Genomic DNA, 16837 nt, shown 5'->3' on the forward strand with positions numbered 1-16837 from the left:
CAGAGTGCTGGCTGGACCTTGCAGGGAATCAGCCTCCTCCAGTGGCAGGGAGAGAGGGAGGAAATAGCTGTTGTTAATCATCCAGAGAGACTGGCCTCCAGAGGTGGAACTGGAGATTGCTTTATGTATTTTGTCAATCCTTTGGGAGCTGTTGAGCTGCAGGCCTCAAATTAAAGCTATCCTTAATCATTCTGCAAGCCATCAGGGTAGGGAGGGAGCACATCAACCTTGCATTTTCTTACACTGGACAGTTTGGGAGCTGCAGGTTTCCCATAAATTACCAACAGGACTGTTGCTGGAGGCACCCTTGCAGGCCTGGCAAGGAGGCTGAGTCTGCAGCAGAGTTCAGTGGCAAAGGGGAAATGCAGGTGGAGCAAAGTATGTGCCTGAAAAACTGTAGATACTTTGGCTGCTCTCTGAGGTCAGCACTAGTGCCTTCTCCAGGACTGGAAGCTCCTGCAGTGGGGAGAGGTGAGTCCTTCCCCTCAGGTTGTTCCCCACCTGGGGGACTGTGGGTGCAGTCAGCACAGGATTAGGCTTTTCTCTGCCACTCTTGTTTCAGGCTGTCACTGGCTCCATAGGACGCTGGCTTAGGGCATTCCCTTTGCCAAGGTCTCTACCCCGTTTCCCATGCCAAAAGGAGGTTTTTGCTGGAATAAAACTTTTAAAACATCTAAAATGCTGTTTAATCAGTGCTTACTTATCCTCAAAAGCATGAGCACAAAAGAAAGAAAAAGCTGTACTGAAACCTTTTTTTGATTTTTCCCTGCAGTCGATTTTATTTAAAAACCCTCAGCCAGTTGTTGCAAACAATCCCAGATCCTGCAAGTTGGGCCCTTTCCCACATTTCTTGTGTGTGGCCTGTTTTCTTCTCTGGCCTCAGTGAGAGGGAAGGTAGGAGGATATCATGATGGTTTCCTAGAGGATGGTTTGAGGTGTTCTCACTTCCTCTGCTCCCAGAGTCCTGCAGTAGGTCACAGCAGTAGGCTGTTCTTTTCTTTTGGGAGCTTGGTGGCTCCACACAGTGCAAACCTATACCCATAGCTGTAGTTGTATGAGCCTGAGCAGGCAGGCTGGTGGGATGTATTTTGCTGATAGCCACTGAAAGAGTAGCACAAAACCTTTTCTGAGAGAGCAGAAGAAAGCTGTCGTGTCATGGCTGGGTGAGAGCTGCTGCAGCCAGGTGTGCCTCCTGCAGTCCAGCACAAAGAGCTGGGGGAGGATTTCACTTGTGTTTAGCATGAAACAAAAAACTCCCCTTGAGAAAGCAATGGAGACCTCTGTGAGTCTTTGCCTGGGTGTAGAGAGAAGCTGGAGCTTGTTTGCACCCAGAGCCTGGAGGGTTTTTTTCGCCTTGGCAAAAGCCTCCTCACGTGAGATCTCTCTACCAGAACCTGAAGGTGTAGCAAGTGCTTGTGAAAGGCACTGAATTTGCTGTGGTGCTTCAGTGCAAGGCGCAGTCAGATCAATTGAAGAGCTCTCCTGTGAAGTGTTCACCGGAGAGAGGAGTTTTGGAAAGGACCTGTGACTCCTCGCTGAGAGCAGCAACGTGGGGCTCATCTAAGGAGTCCAGTGTAAGATCAGTGCTCCCAGGCTGGCAGCAGAGTCTTACCTTCCCCTGACTGTGCACACAGGGGGAGGAAGCTGGGATGTGGTCAGACTGGGGGGCCTTTCTGCTCCTCAAGGCCATTTTCGGCACAGGACGCTTCCATTCATGAGGGTCATACACAAAAGCCAAATCCTTTCCCCCCTCCCAGGGGGAAGGAAGCATCTCAAATGCCCTTTCCCTGGTGTGATAGAGTCCAGCAGCTGTTGCTAAAAGTTACCATGAGCAGAAACAAATGGAAGGATCAATTGCAACCTAAAACACCAGCATTTAAGCATCTAAGCCATTGCTTAAGCCATCATGTTAGAAGAGGGAGATGAAGGGTTTTTTTGTGGCAAGTTGATGCTAGTACTCCCCTCCAGTGGAGGAGAGATAACAAGTGCTAATAAAACTGCTTTTCAGCTTCACAGATAGTTTTCCTCTGCTTTCCCTACAAAATCATTCCCTAGCTGACGTCCCTCCCTGTCTGTGTGAGTTTTGGGGGTTAGTGCTCACATGTTCTGTGAACTGTTCAGAACTGCATGCTTTCCCACATAATGGGAAGCTGCTGTTTGTTGCTCCTCCTGGCTGGCCCCGAGCAACCAAAGGCTTCAAAATGGAGAAGATAAATACATGTGGAGCCAGGAGAGGCTGTTGGAATCACAGGCTAAGTGGCTTACTGTTCTCTGAAAACCTGTAGGAGGGGAGCTGCTGTTTTTCCCAAACGCAGCTGTGAGCTTGTTCGAGCAGGGAGAGCTGCTGGGTGCAGGGAGAATCTGTGGTATCCCTCACTGCTGGGGCAAGGGGTGGGCTGGCTCAGGGAAGGTGGGAGTTATGCTGTCCCAGCTGGTGTAGCCTTTGGGCTCGCTCCCTGTCGTGGAGGATGAAGCATCTCCAGCAGCATCAGTCACTTTGCCTTTGTTCTGTTCAAGCTCCTGTGCTTGTGTTAGAAGGGATCTGTGTCTTTGGAGGGAATTTTTCTAGTAGTGCCTGGGATTTCTGCAAGCACTACCCTTTCCTGCTGTGTTCTCCTGCCTGCAGGGGATGCAGCATGGGGTGCTCTGCTCATGGCAGCCCAGAGACCCAGCAGAAAGTTGTGTGGAAAATCTGGTTGAGATCAGCAGTGGCATGAGTGGATTCTGTCCCATCCTTTTGTTTTCAAAACACCTTTTACCTCCCTTTTCTTTTGAAATCACCCCTGTGGGTTGGCATAACCAGCATGTTGGAAGGATGCAGAGTGGGGCAGGCAGAAGGCAATGCTTGAGTGAATCTCTACAAAGGTAAGAATGGATATAAAAGAAGGGGTGCTGCTGGGAAACTTGTACTCAGGGTAAAATTACCCCAGAAACTTTGTTCATAATACCCAATCCTTGACACCAAGCCCTCAAAAAGGAAAGCCAGGAGGCGAGTATGAAATGCTGACAGCGGGAACGCCCTTCAGATAGTTCCAGCTACAGCTTTCTGTCAAGGCTACTTTTCCCTAACAGATCTTGGGGGGTATAGAATCCTTTGTCGGAACTTCATAGGCAATGCTTGGAGACCCAGGGGCATTTTTCAGTTGAAATATGAAGGGTTGTTCAGCCACATAAAAATGAAGCTTCTTCAAAACCGAGGCAAGGCAACAAAGCCCTTATGCATGGTGTACAAGGCTTTAGGACTCACTATCACAGGCCACTCCAGAAGCAGGACAGTGTGCTGGCAGGACCTGGCCCTTTACCTGTCTACCATGAACTTCCAATGTCATAACTGGCTGAGGCAGAAGTTTAGAAAGAGAGTTTTCACTTAGCAATTTGCAGTTTAAGCTGATCTCTGATGGAGCTTAAGGTGAGAGCTGATGTCGAAGGCAGATTATCTTCTGAGAGGCTGCTCTGCCTCTCAAGCATCTGGGCAGAGGGAAGCTGGGGACACTGGGACATGAGGCATGGGCCAGCACTGCTGCTGGGAGGACGGTGAGCGATGCCAGGGGTGAGTGTGTGCTGCTGTCCTGCTCCCACCACGTGCTACCTGCCTGCTTTCTGCACTCTCTCATCTATCAAAGTAATTATGACCATTACATTTCTCCTTTCAGGTTTTACCCTCCCAAATGTTATTCCACAGCATTAAACCTGTGGGGCGAGTGAATTATTGGGGGAAATAACTAGATATAATCCAGGTTTAATGGGCACGTAGAAAAACCACACTGGGTTGGGAGGGTGGCTCAGCCAGCATCCTGCTTCTGCAGGCAAATAGAAATTTATCTTGATGTGTGTATATCTCTACTTTCGTGATCTGTGAGCTCTTAATAATTGGTTTGGTGACCTGCTGGCAGTGTTCTCTCTCTGTAGGGCTTTCCCCAGTCCCCAGTTAATATAATGGGTCACAAATCCCATTTACTTTTGAATTCTGAGTAATCCTTTTGTTAATGTCGCCTATTGCTTTTCTGGAAGCATTGGAGGAAATGAGAGCCATGTGCTAATCAGTCAGTCTGGTTCTGTGTGTTTGGAAGCTGCTGCCCTGCTCTGCCTGCCTTTTCCAAATGCCCCATGCAGCCCAACTGTGTCAGACCCAATGCCCCACTCTGCAGAACAGGAACTACAAGAATTCCCAAGCTGTGCTACTACCAAATGGCATGGGCTGCAAATGTTGGGATGAGCTCAAGGGAAGCCAGTGGCATGCCTTAGGGAGTGGGCAGCCAAATGATAAGAGCCTTGGAGAGGAGGGAGGCTGGGCTTTCGGGGTGTCTGATCCCACCAGTGCCCTGTGTGTAGGGGCAGTGAGTTCCCCATTTCAGGGGGTGGGACTGGTGACTGCTGGATGTGGTGCCCGTGGGGAGCCACTTTTCTGCTCCACCAGCACTCCAAGCTCAACATCCAGTCTCGTCCCTGTTTAGGGATGTGGTGCAGCAGACGGTGCCTTCCAGCAGCGTGCTAGAGGCTCCTGAGCTAGCAGGGGCTGGAGGCAGTGAACAAGGTGGACATACCTGTCCCACATCCTTCTGGATTTCATACCCCTTCATTTTCTCTGCCTGAAAGCAGGAGTATGGTGAGTTGTAGGTGTCTTGCCTGCTCTCTCCTGCCTTTGTGGGCAGGTAGGTATCAGAGCCCTTTCAGAGGGGCAAGAAGCTGCCAGGCACCCCCTAAGGTGAACACAGGTATATCCCTACTGAAGGAAGGGGAGGGAGAGCATTAGCCCCCCAGATTGCCTGAGGACCTGTAAACCACTCCAAAGCACCTGCTGTTGGTGCTAACCCAAAGGCTTCTAGTGGTTGGTAGGGACTGTGTTCCTGTTGAAATGGTTGCCCATGGATTGAACCGGGCAGGAAACTCCAGTGGTGTGTCCAAGTGCCAGAATATCCCAAGTCACCAAGTCAGTGTTTCTTGATTACTTTTGTTTGTTTCCTGATTCTCTGTAAGTTTTCAGTCTCCTGCACAGCTGAGAAGCCTCACCCTTCACCCCTTTACCTCGTGCTTCCATTCCTGTCTCTATTTTTAGCCTGTCTGTGGCATTCTTCACACAATGCCTGTTTGCACCGCTTTGATCGGAGCTGCTGACGACGGCGATGTGACCTTGAAGGTGTGCAGCGAAGAGAGACATGTTGTATTTAGTGAGCTCCTTGTAGCCAGGCATCGCGTCACAACCCAGGCAGGCACACACAGCATCGCCTCCCCTCGCTCCCATGCTGTTTTCACTGACAGGTCCCACCAGGATTTGGGCTATTTGACTCCGAACTCCACTCCCTGGCCCTCGCCCAGACTGAGGAACACGGTAGGCAACTATCAGCACTGGTAGCCCGATGCTTGAATGTCACTGGCTCTAATTTAAGACCTGAATTCCCCCGAGGATGGAGGTGGATGTCACTTGCTGCCCATGTAACAGCTCGGTGCTAGGCACTAGATGGCAGGCAGTGACTGGGAAATCCTATCTGTGGAGTTTTACTTCCCTTTCCCCTTAAAATCACCTCCTTCTCTAGCTCTCGCATGCTTCAACGTGGGAACCTGAAGCATGGAATAAGGATCAACAATTTTTAACTGCTGTGCTCAAGCTTATACCTTGCATGTTGAAGGATCCCAGTGATTGGCAGACAGTTGTCTTTGCTCCACTGAGGCTTGACAAGTAGCGAGAGACTCCAAGGAATCTCTAGTGCAGAGAAAAGACACAGGGAGCAGGTAGGCAGCATCTGAGCCTGGAGGGTGGATGGCAGGCAGGTTGTGAGGGCTGCCCAGGGCTCTGTGTGAGGGTTAGGGAGGGATGGAAGTGCAGAAGGGTTGCATCCACAGGGGGTAAGGATAGGGGCAAAAAATGATTGTGGGTGTTTGACATAGGCAATGAGAAGTTAAGAAATCCCTGAGGATGAATTTCCTATAACCCTGGTTGTGGAGCAGTTGCTTTGGAGAGGGCAGTGGAAGTGTTTCCAGCAGTGTCCGGGTTTCAGCTGGATGCTGTCCCTCACCTTGCGAGAGGAAAGGTGGTCACCAGACCCTGGCTGTGGGGTTCAGTCACCAGGGAGGGCCTGATCCTGTTTCCAAGGTGGCACAGCATGCCTTTGATTTACTTGGGTTGGGCTTTGGGGGTTTATCCCCAGAAGTGCACACAAAAGTACTTACCTGGAAAAATATATGTATCCCCCTCTTTTACCCTAGTGGTGCAGCATGGGCTCCTATGCACTTCGAGGAGGCAGGAGTGGTAAAATCCCTCCTCTATTGGTCAGAGGTCTGAGTTCAGCTGTCCCTGGGCCCTGCTGTGTGCTGGTCCCACCCCTACAAAGCTTAGGGCAAGACAGCCCGTGGTGCTGGATGCCTGGCTGTCCTGTTCGCAGGCACGAGCACAGAGCTGCAGCCCCTGTGCCACACTCTGGGTGTTGTAGGTCCCCTGTAAGCACCTTCCAACAAAAAGGGGATTATCTATAGCTTGTTAGAGTCCTTGCAGGAAGGGAGAATAAGGCTCTTTGCTCTGAAATGTTCTCTTCCCTGGGATTACAAGATAATGCATATGAAACGACATTAGCTCAGCCAGGTTTATGGATTATTTGAAAATCAAATTCTTTTAATCTCATCCACCATCTGGCACCAGCATAACAGCCAGCAGCCAGCTCACTGCTGCTTCCACCCTGACTGTGTTAGAGTGACTGGAGTATCAGAGCTGGCGGGGGGTCACCAGCATCCCTGGCCACCACTGTGCATCCTGGCACCAGCACCCAGGCCAGCCTTGTCCTGATTTCTTCACAAGACAGTGTGGAGGTAACAGGTCTCTAAGGAACTGAGGCTGTCCTTGGTGTGCACTGGGAATGAACAGGCAGACTGGGGATATGTCACCTCTGGTGGCTATGTGACCATGAGTCTTGAAACCAGAGGGATCCCCTGCCCTTGGATAAAGGTTAAGATCAGAGCAGGGGATCTGCCAGTCTCAGTGACGTGACTTGCAGTGATCTCCTGGCTGGGCAGGGAGGCATGAGGGCACAGGAGTTTGTAGGATGCTGATGCAGAGCTTTTTCCAAGGAGTTTGTGTTTCCCCTTGTATATTAATTGTAAGCTACCAAGGTGCATCTGGGCTCATTGATGGGGCTGGAGGGTCCCATGGGTACTAGGGAGCCAGTGACAATTCATACTGTTTATGAGGGGCAACACAAGCAGGCACGGTGTCCTGGAGGAGCAGGCTCCTGGAAGAGCCTGTCAGAGGTGCAGCACTTGTGAAGCACCACCATGGACAGCACCACAAAGGCCAATTTGGCTCACAGGTCAGGGAACAGATGGGACCAGAGAGTGCTGAGGCACCACTATAGGAAGTTGGAGCTACTGGAATTGGGGACTTGTGAATGAGTGAGGGGTGTGTGCTGGGCTCTGTTGTCCCCACTCCAACCCTACAGCTGATTTTTCAGATGTGAAGCCAGCTGGGCTGCAGAGCTGCTTGGTTCTCCTGTTTTTGGTTTCTGTGCTGAGCCTCAATACAACAATCTATCTTCTCCTGTCTCCTCCAGAATGCTTCTGTACCTACTACCAAGGAGCACTCTAATCTCAGTACCCATTTAACATGAATAAAAACCCTTCTGGGACAATAGGTCACGGTTATACAATTTAGCTCAAGTAGAGAAAAGGCCTTTATAGCTGTGAATACATGAATACTTAAAATATATATATAACATTGGTTAACATCAGGACTTATAAGCATTATATATATATATAGCACTGGGCTAACAGTCCATGCCTTGACTCCCTCCACAGAAGGCTGTAGCTGTTCTGCCTGTCAGCTCTGTCCCAGTGGCTCTTCATGGCTGGAGTCACATTTTACCCCATTGCCCGCTTTTGCTGGGAGCTCAGGACAGAGAGCAGCTGTTACAGATAGAGGGAGATTGTGGAGGGAGTTCTGCAACTGGTGCTCAGTGGGGATCAGGATGTGAGAGGTGAGGACACAGCACCTCTGCCCATAGTTGAGGAACGGCACACAGAACCAGGTTGGTAGCTCCCAGGATTTTTGTGCCCTGAAGATAGTTGCATGCAAATAAAAAAAGAAAAACAACAAGAAAAAGAATGAATAGCTTTAAAGAAGAGAAAGTGTCATTTCTATAGGTAATTAATTACTATTTATAAAATGACACCATTGTCTGTGTCATTAGAAGTACTTGGTTTTCCAATACATTGTAGTTTTAATTAAACAAGTCCTTAGATTCTTTTTTTCCTGCTCCTTTGAAACACAAAGTAATTTTTTTATTAGTGCCAAAGAATAAATTAATTGTGTAATTAGTGACTATTACTTTGTCACTCCTGGAAGGGTTATTTCCAGGTTGTTTGCATGAAGTGGCTGGCGTAGTTATGAAATGTTGTTTGATACCAAGACTCCCTGGAAGCAGCTGTCCATGGCTGGGGATGCTGGTGAAGGTGGGAATGTGGCAGCAGTGGGACACAATCGTCAAGAAGGGGATGAAAAACTCTGCCAGGGCTGGATGGAGGAGGCTGTCAAACACTGCTGGTTATTCCCTTGCTTACTTGCATGCCTGTGAATAAATGTATTTCATTTTGATGCAGAAATGCCCTCTAGAAGGCATCCTCAGACCCTCCAGAAAGGAAGCAAAGTGACAATGAAGCTGTGGCTGCTTCCTTGTACTCCCCCTGGTAGAGGTGAGGGAGAAACCCCAGAATGGGATTTTCAAGCAAGCACCACTCCAATCATTACAGGGGCTGAGAGCTGGTGGGCAGGACATGTCATTCCCCTGCCCCACCATGTGTAGGGCACACTGCAGATTCCAGGCAGGAAGAGGGGAATTTAGCATGCAGCTAGTGATAGGGTCTTAATAGATCTGCACTTATTATTTGGAAAAGAAAATCAGGATTACAGGCTTATGAAGGATTAGCAAGCATGAATGTGTATTGCTGCATATACTGCTCCTTTTGTAAACCCATTGTGTCATTAGGCTGATATAGAGTTATACCATTACTAGCATGACATCAGTGTATCAGATAGTCTTGATTAGAAGATCCAGCAGCCGTACTGAAGAAAACAGGGCATTCCCACAGGCCTGCTGATCCTTCCCTGTTTGTACCTTGTGGTTTGGCTGCGAAACCCTGTTGATTTTCAGGCAGCATCAACACCACCAGTAGGACAGACCCCTTGTGAGCACTGGCCCACCTCCTGGGGCCTGTCAAAATGACCAAATTGAGGCTTTTAGTGCTTCAGCTGCCCTCTTCTGCAGGTTTTAAAGCAGTAGCAGGAAAGTGGATACATGAGGATCCTCAGGTGTCTGTGCACTCAGTTATAGTGGTGGAGAGAGATCTTGGACTGCTCAGAGGAGCTTGAATCATTCATAGATATATTGCAAGGGTCTTTCAGTGTGGCTGAAACTCTGCACTTCTGGTTTTAGCTAAAATATAAAAAGATCCTTGTAAAGGTGGCGTGTCTGTTGGCTTCAAGTACTGCATGCTCTCAAGAGCAGTAGCTGCCAGGTCTTGGTTCTTGGAGCCCTGGAGGTGTGTGAGCTACCTGGAGATGTTAAGAAATCGATGCAAACATTGGAAGCTTCAGGACCCTGCCTCTACTTCATAGCCTGCAAGTCTTGACCCCACGTGGCTGTCAAGATGGATAACTTTAGCAAATCCAAGTCCTTGGCTCTAGGCTCCCCTAGAGCTGGTCTTTGTAAGTAGAGATGTGCTAAGCAGGAAACTGGGGTGGGTGAGCAGGGAACTGAGTGGTTATGAAACGTCAGAGCCTCTGTGTGAGTGCAACTTAGGATTTTTACTAAATATTTTCCCCCTTAGCTTAAACTATTGTTTTTTTCCAGGGAAATATAATAAAAGCTCATGTGTTTCCAACTAAATGACAGCCTGTGCTTAGTAAACAATCCAGGGTCCAGTTCGGATGGGATCCCTGTGTTGATGTTTCTGGAAATCAAATAACAATTGAACTAAGGCAGCTTGTTCCTGGAGCTGCCCAGAGCAGTCTGCTGATGGAGCCAAAGGGATTGAGAGCCCCTGGATCATCCGGGTCTGCAGGCAGCTCTGTGGGACAGTAAGATGTCCCCATGCTGCTCAGACCTGGCTCCTTTCCCTGCTCTCTGTCAGTCAACTGTCACTGCACCAGACAGCATCCCAGGAATGATCCCATGAGCTCCATCCATGGCTCCCGTTAGCACTGCTGCTCTCATACTTCCTGCTTCTCCATTTTCCTTTGAGGGTGATTTCAGCAAATAAATTTGACTTTTCCTGCTACTGTGGTTCACAAAATGCTTCCACCTAAGCAAATCTCACCTCTGTGCTGGGATGGAGAGCATCTCTTCAGAGTGGGTAACCTGTTGCTGCTGGGTATACTGGTCCCCTGGGCAGCCACTTCCATTTTGCTTCCTCTTCTTGCTGTAGGTTCCCATTCACTGCTCTCCTGCAACACCACTTGCATTACTGACACTTTGGACTTGAACTGAGACCAATTCCCTTCTTGTCCTGTCAGGGTCTTGGAATATTTGAAAAATTGTGTCCATTTTTTTCTCTCAATTGGAGTGTATACCTGTGAGGGTTTAGTTATTTTTTTTCCCTGTCCATGTTTAAAGTTTCTTTTGGCCATAATTTCTTTTTGTGATGTAAGTGTTCTGACAAACTTGACCCTATGCTGCAGAGCAGTTCTGCATGAATGATTCAAGTAGGTCAAGCAATCTTTTTTTCTCTGCTTCCTTCCCCTGAAGTGAAAAATGACCCTACAACCACAAACCTGGTGCGTAGAACCTGGTGCACACAAGAGACCCTACAATAACAAACCAGTGTGCACACAGCCCGCTGCTGATGAGGGCTGACATGGTTTCAGAGGTACTGATGCTCCTGCTGATGTGTCCTTTCTGAGGGCATCAGCGTCAGCAGCCCTGTTAGCTGTGAAACGAGGAGGATGACTCATGAACCGCACGGACGCAAGCGGTGTCAGTACCTTGATGGTCCATTGGGTTTCTAACCTGCGTCAGCAAAATAAGGGGTGAAGAAGGAAAACAGAATGACAACCGAAGCTGAATTTGAGGGGGAGAGGGCAGGTGATATGGAAAATGCAGCTCCCTCTGAGCCCGTGTCCCCACATCTTACCAGACACAAGCTGCAGGGACACCCAGCTCCACAGACCGTCAGGAATGGACTGTTGCTGTCATTCATAGGTATTGGAAATATTGACTCTGGACACGCTCTCCAACGGGCTCCAAGTTTCTTACTCTGCCGAGAGCCTGAGAGCATCTTCCCTATCTCTCTCTGCAGAGGCTTTTGGGGGACTGACTCTTGTGGGCTGACACCTCGGTAGGCCTGATTTTGCCGTGAATATTGTGTCTGCAGGTGCAACAAACCCTCCTTAAGTCAAAGCGAGAAGCAGATCGAAGTGCTTAAAAGTCCTGAAGCTGAGCAAGCATATGAGAAGGCTGGTCAAAGCAAAATTAAGATGCTGTGAACCCTGTTCGGATGATTAATGGCTCTTTTCATATGAAGATGTTCAGAAACTGACATTTACTGAAGAAATGAGAGTGAGGTCTTTGAAATAAACTAGGAAGACTTGTTTGTTTTTTTTAATAAAAAGAGATGTTTCAGCCAATACAAACAATTAAAGATTCCTAGGTGTCTCTCCCTGCTTGCAATCTGTAACAGAAGAAAAAATCACGAAGAGACAAATAGCTTAGTCTGAGTTGAGGGACAACCAGACTGAAGCATCACTTGCAGCTCAGGTGTGGCCTTCAGGAAGTGCTGAACCAGCCCATTCTCACCTCAGGGTGCTGCCCTATGTGCCCTTGACAGCTTTCTGAGCTTCCCACAGCTGCAGGGGCAGGAGACACTGAGATGCCAAGAGACAATCTCAGTGACCACCTCTACCAGCAGCCCAGCAGGCACCTCTGCTCAGCCTGGCAGCAGCTCCCAGCCCAGCCCACCCTCATCAGCAAGCAGAGCAGTCAGCATCAGCAGCCTCAGCACTCACCTACATACCTGCATTCTTTAAGTCTCCCCCCATCCCTTCCTCCATCACCACTCTAAGTGTGGGAAGCAGCCTGGGAAGCTGGGGGAGTCATATCTCCCCAGATGTTCTGGGATCAACAGTGCTACCCCAAGAGCAAATCTGATATCATAAGTGTGTAACGAATTGGGCTGTAATGATTTTTTAAAACATGTCTTTTAAGGCTGGTTGTTGATGCCCCAGCTTGATCTTAGAAAGGGTTTCACAGTTCCTAGAGCACAAATCCAAGTGAGCACTCTGCATCTGTTTATCATGCAGAGGAGTGAAAAATGGCTCTTTTTCCTCCTGGGTCCCATGTGGATCTACAGCACTGGGGTGAAGAAGAGTGGGAACAGAAAAGAAGAATCCTCTGTTTCATCCCACCTGCTCTGTGATGGTGACTTGCCCTGAAGAGTTTCAGGAAAATCCTGTGTAAATGGAACATAAATGTTTTATGAATTCAGCCCTGGTGGAGTAAATTAAAGGGTCATTAATGGCCTCATTAAAGAGCTTTGCACTTTGTTCTGAATTATGAAAGCTATCATGCAATGTTAAACTAAATGGAGTTTTCAGTGAGATTTTAAAACTCTTTAACTAGTTCCTTCTCCCCCTCTGTCTCTCTCTATTATTTTCTTCCCCTCTTTTTTGGTTTCTGAGAAATGTCTTTCGAGGGAGCTGCCTGTAGTGCTACAAACTAGATTTCAATTATAAATCTTCTTATGCTCCACTAATTGCCCAGAATTTTTCTTGAGAGCTGCCTGAGGTTAATGCTGATGAAGAAAGATCCCTTTTGTCTTTCCTTGAAATGGTGCCTCCCTCCCCCACCTCTGATGAGACCTCAAGCAGGGAATTACCTATAATGACACCCAAATGGGAAGTGGAGAGCTGCCATAGACAAGTTTGCTGTGGCTTTCCCTTGGATAGATGGGGAGAAGCCTTTGGCAGTTCCAGCATCTCCCAGTGTGGCTCTTGGTGGACTCCAGCAGCTTTCCCTATTTCTGGCTTCATCAGCAACCCAGACTACCCTTTCCCCTTCTAGGATATCAGCTGGTGCTCAGTGGGGTCGAGGAGGCATAAGAGCTCATTCTCAACAAGTTCCAGCCAACACTATTAAAACCCAGTAAATGTAAGGACATTTCTGAGAGCTGTAACTGCCACAGCATCTTGGCTACCATCACAGGGTCCTCAATCCCCACCCCAGGCTTGGGAATGAGGAGTGCTGAAGCCCTTTCTGGAGCATGGCAGTGACTCCATATAAAGATCCATTTTTTGCCTTTTTAAGTGTTGCTATGGATAAGCAATTGCCAGGTTGTTTAGGATCAGGAGCTTGCTGAGACAGGACATGCCCTGGCCAAATTGATGGCCAAAGGGACTGCGTGTTGGAGGGCCAGGTCCTGCCACTACAGCTGGGACAGGGGCACAGGAGATATGGGCAGTGTCCTCAAGTGTTCGAGCGCAGTGCCCTTGGAGATAAAGACTTTGAAATCCATATCCAGGAGTCGACATCTTCACTGCAGCTGGGTTTGAGTGTATGGGAATAAAGAGCCATCCTCTGGTCACCTCCCTGCCCTTCCCCAGAACTGGGGGATACTGGGAGTCCCACATCTCAGTGCAGAGAAGGGGAGACCCCTGTGTCTGGGGTGAACAGCATCTTGCTTGAGGTCCAACTGCACTGCTGATGTGGGCAGAAATTGTTAGGCAAAACAAAAACCATTGATTTGCCCCAACTTTTCCCCCCAGACACAACTATTTCACCACAAGAGAAGCTCCTCAGGCCTGATCTAGAAATCTTTCTGAGGCCAGAGGCAGAGCTGGGTCTCCCCATGGAACATAAGCAGTCACAGTTGGGGCACCCTCCCCTCCCCTCCTCTCCCCTCTAAGGCTCATTTCTCGGACTTATTGACCTAGCTCGCCCTCTGTAAATTCTTCACACAGCTACACAACAAATTAAACCCCTTATTAACTAATTAAGCTATTTCTCCAACCAGGCAGGAAAGAGAGAAGAGGTTGTCATTATTTCTATTTTTAAACATCAGTGACAGACACATGTGCCTGAGCAGAGGCTCAGCCTAGCTGGGACACGAGAGGTGGACAGGGCCAGCTGACAGGCCCTGCTGCAGCAACAAAGTCCCTTTGCTGGTTTAGCTGTTTAGTTTTCCACATGTGGGACAGATTTTGGGAGTGGTACCCTGAAGACATCAGGCTCTGGGCAATGCAGGCTGTGAGGGGGGCAGCAGGGGGACCCCCAGGAGGGTGCTGAGCTCCCCTCCTGGCGTGGTGTGTGACTCTAGCAGGGAGGACACAGGAGCCTGGGGACCCCACTGCCTCCAAAAGCGAGTGCAAACTGAGCAGCAGGTTTTAACCCCCACGCATGTGTCTCTGAAGGCTCAGACCCTCAGCAGCGAGCTGGCATCCCACGCTTCCCTCTGTGGATTCGTTGGAGCTGGATTTCCCCAATGCCCAGCTCCCCAGAGGCCCCATCATCCTCATTGTCTCCAGGGACCACTCACACACCTTTTTTTGGGTGCCCTCCTCAGAGGTCAAGTGTCACCCCACAGCAGCCATTGACGGGACCGGTCCAGCCCTGGGACACTCCACAGTGTCTCTCTCAGTCCTCAGCCTTCCTGACAGGAATCACAGCAAAGGGCTTTGCTGCCACACCAGGCTCCACACTACTGAGACTTGCTGGATGCCATTTAGGAGCATCCTGGCTGGCTCCTGGCAGCCTGCACCACAGTGCTTCAGTGCTGGCAGACTCCGTCTGCCTCGTGGCTCCTTCCCGCCGAGGTGGGAACGCTGCGGCTGCTTCTGCTGCGAATCGCGTGGGAAAGGACGGGAATTTTGCAAGAGCTCTGCTCAGAAATGCTGCTGCTTTCTGGCAAGCTCTGGCCTCCTTCCCTGCGCTGGGACGTTTGACACTGGGACAGGGAGATGCCCAAGAGCTGGGGCTGAGTGGTTTCTGCAGGTGAAACCACTGATGTGAGGGCTTGTTGGGCCTGACAAGGGGGTCAAGAGCCACAGCGGCTTCATATCCAGCTTGATGTGGGCTCAAGCTCAAAAAATGGGGTGTTTGTTCTAAGTGGCTGAGAGCAGGTACTGGGCATGTTCTGGGGGAACTGAGCAGGGTCTTTAAAAAAGAAAAAAAAAAAGGGCAAAAAAAAAAAAAAAAGCTTTATGGGGGGTGGGCAGTGGGTAGCAGCTGGGTTGGCAGGGTTTTTGGACTGTGGCTGTTCTGTTTTTCTTTTCACAGAGCTGTGTAGCTTGTATTTTCTTTTCTGAGGGCTTTTTTGACTGTTTAGTAGTTTGCTTTCTTGCTTGTTTGATTTTATTTTCACCTAAATGCCCTCCTGCAGGATGTACCCTAGAGATGTGGAGGGGCTGACCTGCTCTCTGGCTGGTGTGGAGGTCCTGGTGGAGGCTGTTCTGAGTGTCTCCAGCCTGCCCCATCCCTGACATGAACTTTCTTTTAGTGCTGTTTGCTGCTGAGTGGGATCTCCCAGTATCTCTGCCCTCGGGAGAGGGGCTGGTGCTCTGGTGAGGGATGGAGAGCATCGCACAGGGTGATTTAGAAAAGCTGACACACGGAAATGGCAGCCCTATAAACCATGTTTATGCTGATAGAATTAGCGGAACCACGGCTGTGCCGTGCTGGAGCCCTGCAGCTGGGATGAGCATCAGAAGGGGCAAGGCCCTGCAGCAGCTGCCCTCAGCTGCCAAAGCCCACTGGGGGGGGGGGCTGCAGGCAGTGAGTGCCTGATGACTTGTAAAGAGGGGATGTGGTGGGACGGTAGAGATTTGGTGGGAGGATGGTGCGATGCGCTCTGATGCCTTTGCCTGCTCGTGTCTGTGGACATGGCCCCACCTGCCAGCATCTGCTGGGCTAGGTGTGGGCACAGACTCCTCTGCAGCCCAGTGCCACCATCTCCAGGGACACGTGGAGTGGCTGGGGCTCGATGCTGTGACACTTGTGGGGAGGGACGTGCTGGAGGGTTTGGGGTCAGTGCTGTGGTGTGAGTGCCTGCAGAGTGTGCTGTGGCTTCAGGGATGCTGCAGCGACCTGCATCCCTGTCAGGTGCCAGGGACAGGAGGATTTTATGGATTTTCCATGAAAACTTCCCACAAGTGCTGTGGAGGAGGGATGCTGGGGAGCCAGAGCTGGGTTCTGCTGCTTGCAGCATGCCTGAGAGTTTGGAGGGCTCTGTTTGCCCCCAGGTGGGCTGGGGACACTGGAGGAAAACCAGGAGTGCCAGACTCTGGATGAAGGGGCAATGCTGGGATGGGAAGTGTAGAAACGCCAAAGCTGGTGGGTAAATCCAGGGGCTAATTCCACATATGCTGCCTCAGTCCCTGCAGGGCTGGTAGTGGTGCAGCGTGGCCCTGCTGCGAGCAGGGAGGTGGGAAGGATGTGGATTGGATGCAGAGAGCATCATGTACTGCTCCTGGTCTGCACAAATGAAAGATGGAAGGGCAAAGGGAGCTTGAAAGCTCCTCAGTCAGAATGGTTGCTGATGAGCCCCAGAAATGCTTTTCACTGTTTTCAGCAAAGTGACTGATGGGGGACTAAGGGAGAGGGAAGGATATGGGTGGGGAGCAGATTTAGAAAATGACTTCACCGTTGGTAAGATTTCTTCCGCACTAAAACATTGCAGAATTTGGGTAAAGAAGCAGAGCCCTGCCGTGAGGAGTCCCACATCCAGCTGTGGCCAGACAGTGAGGGGAAAGTGCTTGCAAAGTTGTTGATGATGCAAAGCCACGCCAGGAAAATGTGGGACAGGGCATGGCAAATCCCACCTTGTGCACACGCCTGAAAGAGAAATCTCTTTCCCCTGTCTAATCCAT

This window comes from Pipra filicauda, unplaced genomic scaffold, assembly GCF_003945595.2.
Source record: "Pipra filicauda isolate LSUMZ 115617 unplaced genomic scaffold, ASM394559v2 scaffold44_size3831614_pilon, whole genome shotgun sequence".
Lineage (NCBI taxonomy): Eukaryota > Metazoa > Chordata > Aves > Passeriformes > Pipridae > Pipra > Pipra filicauda.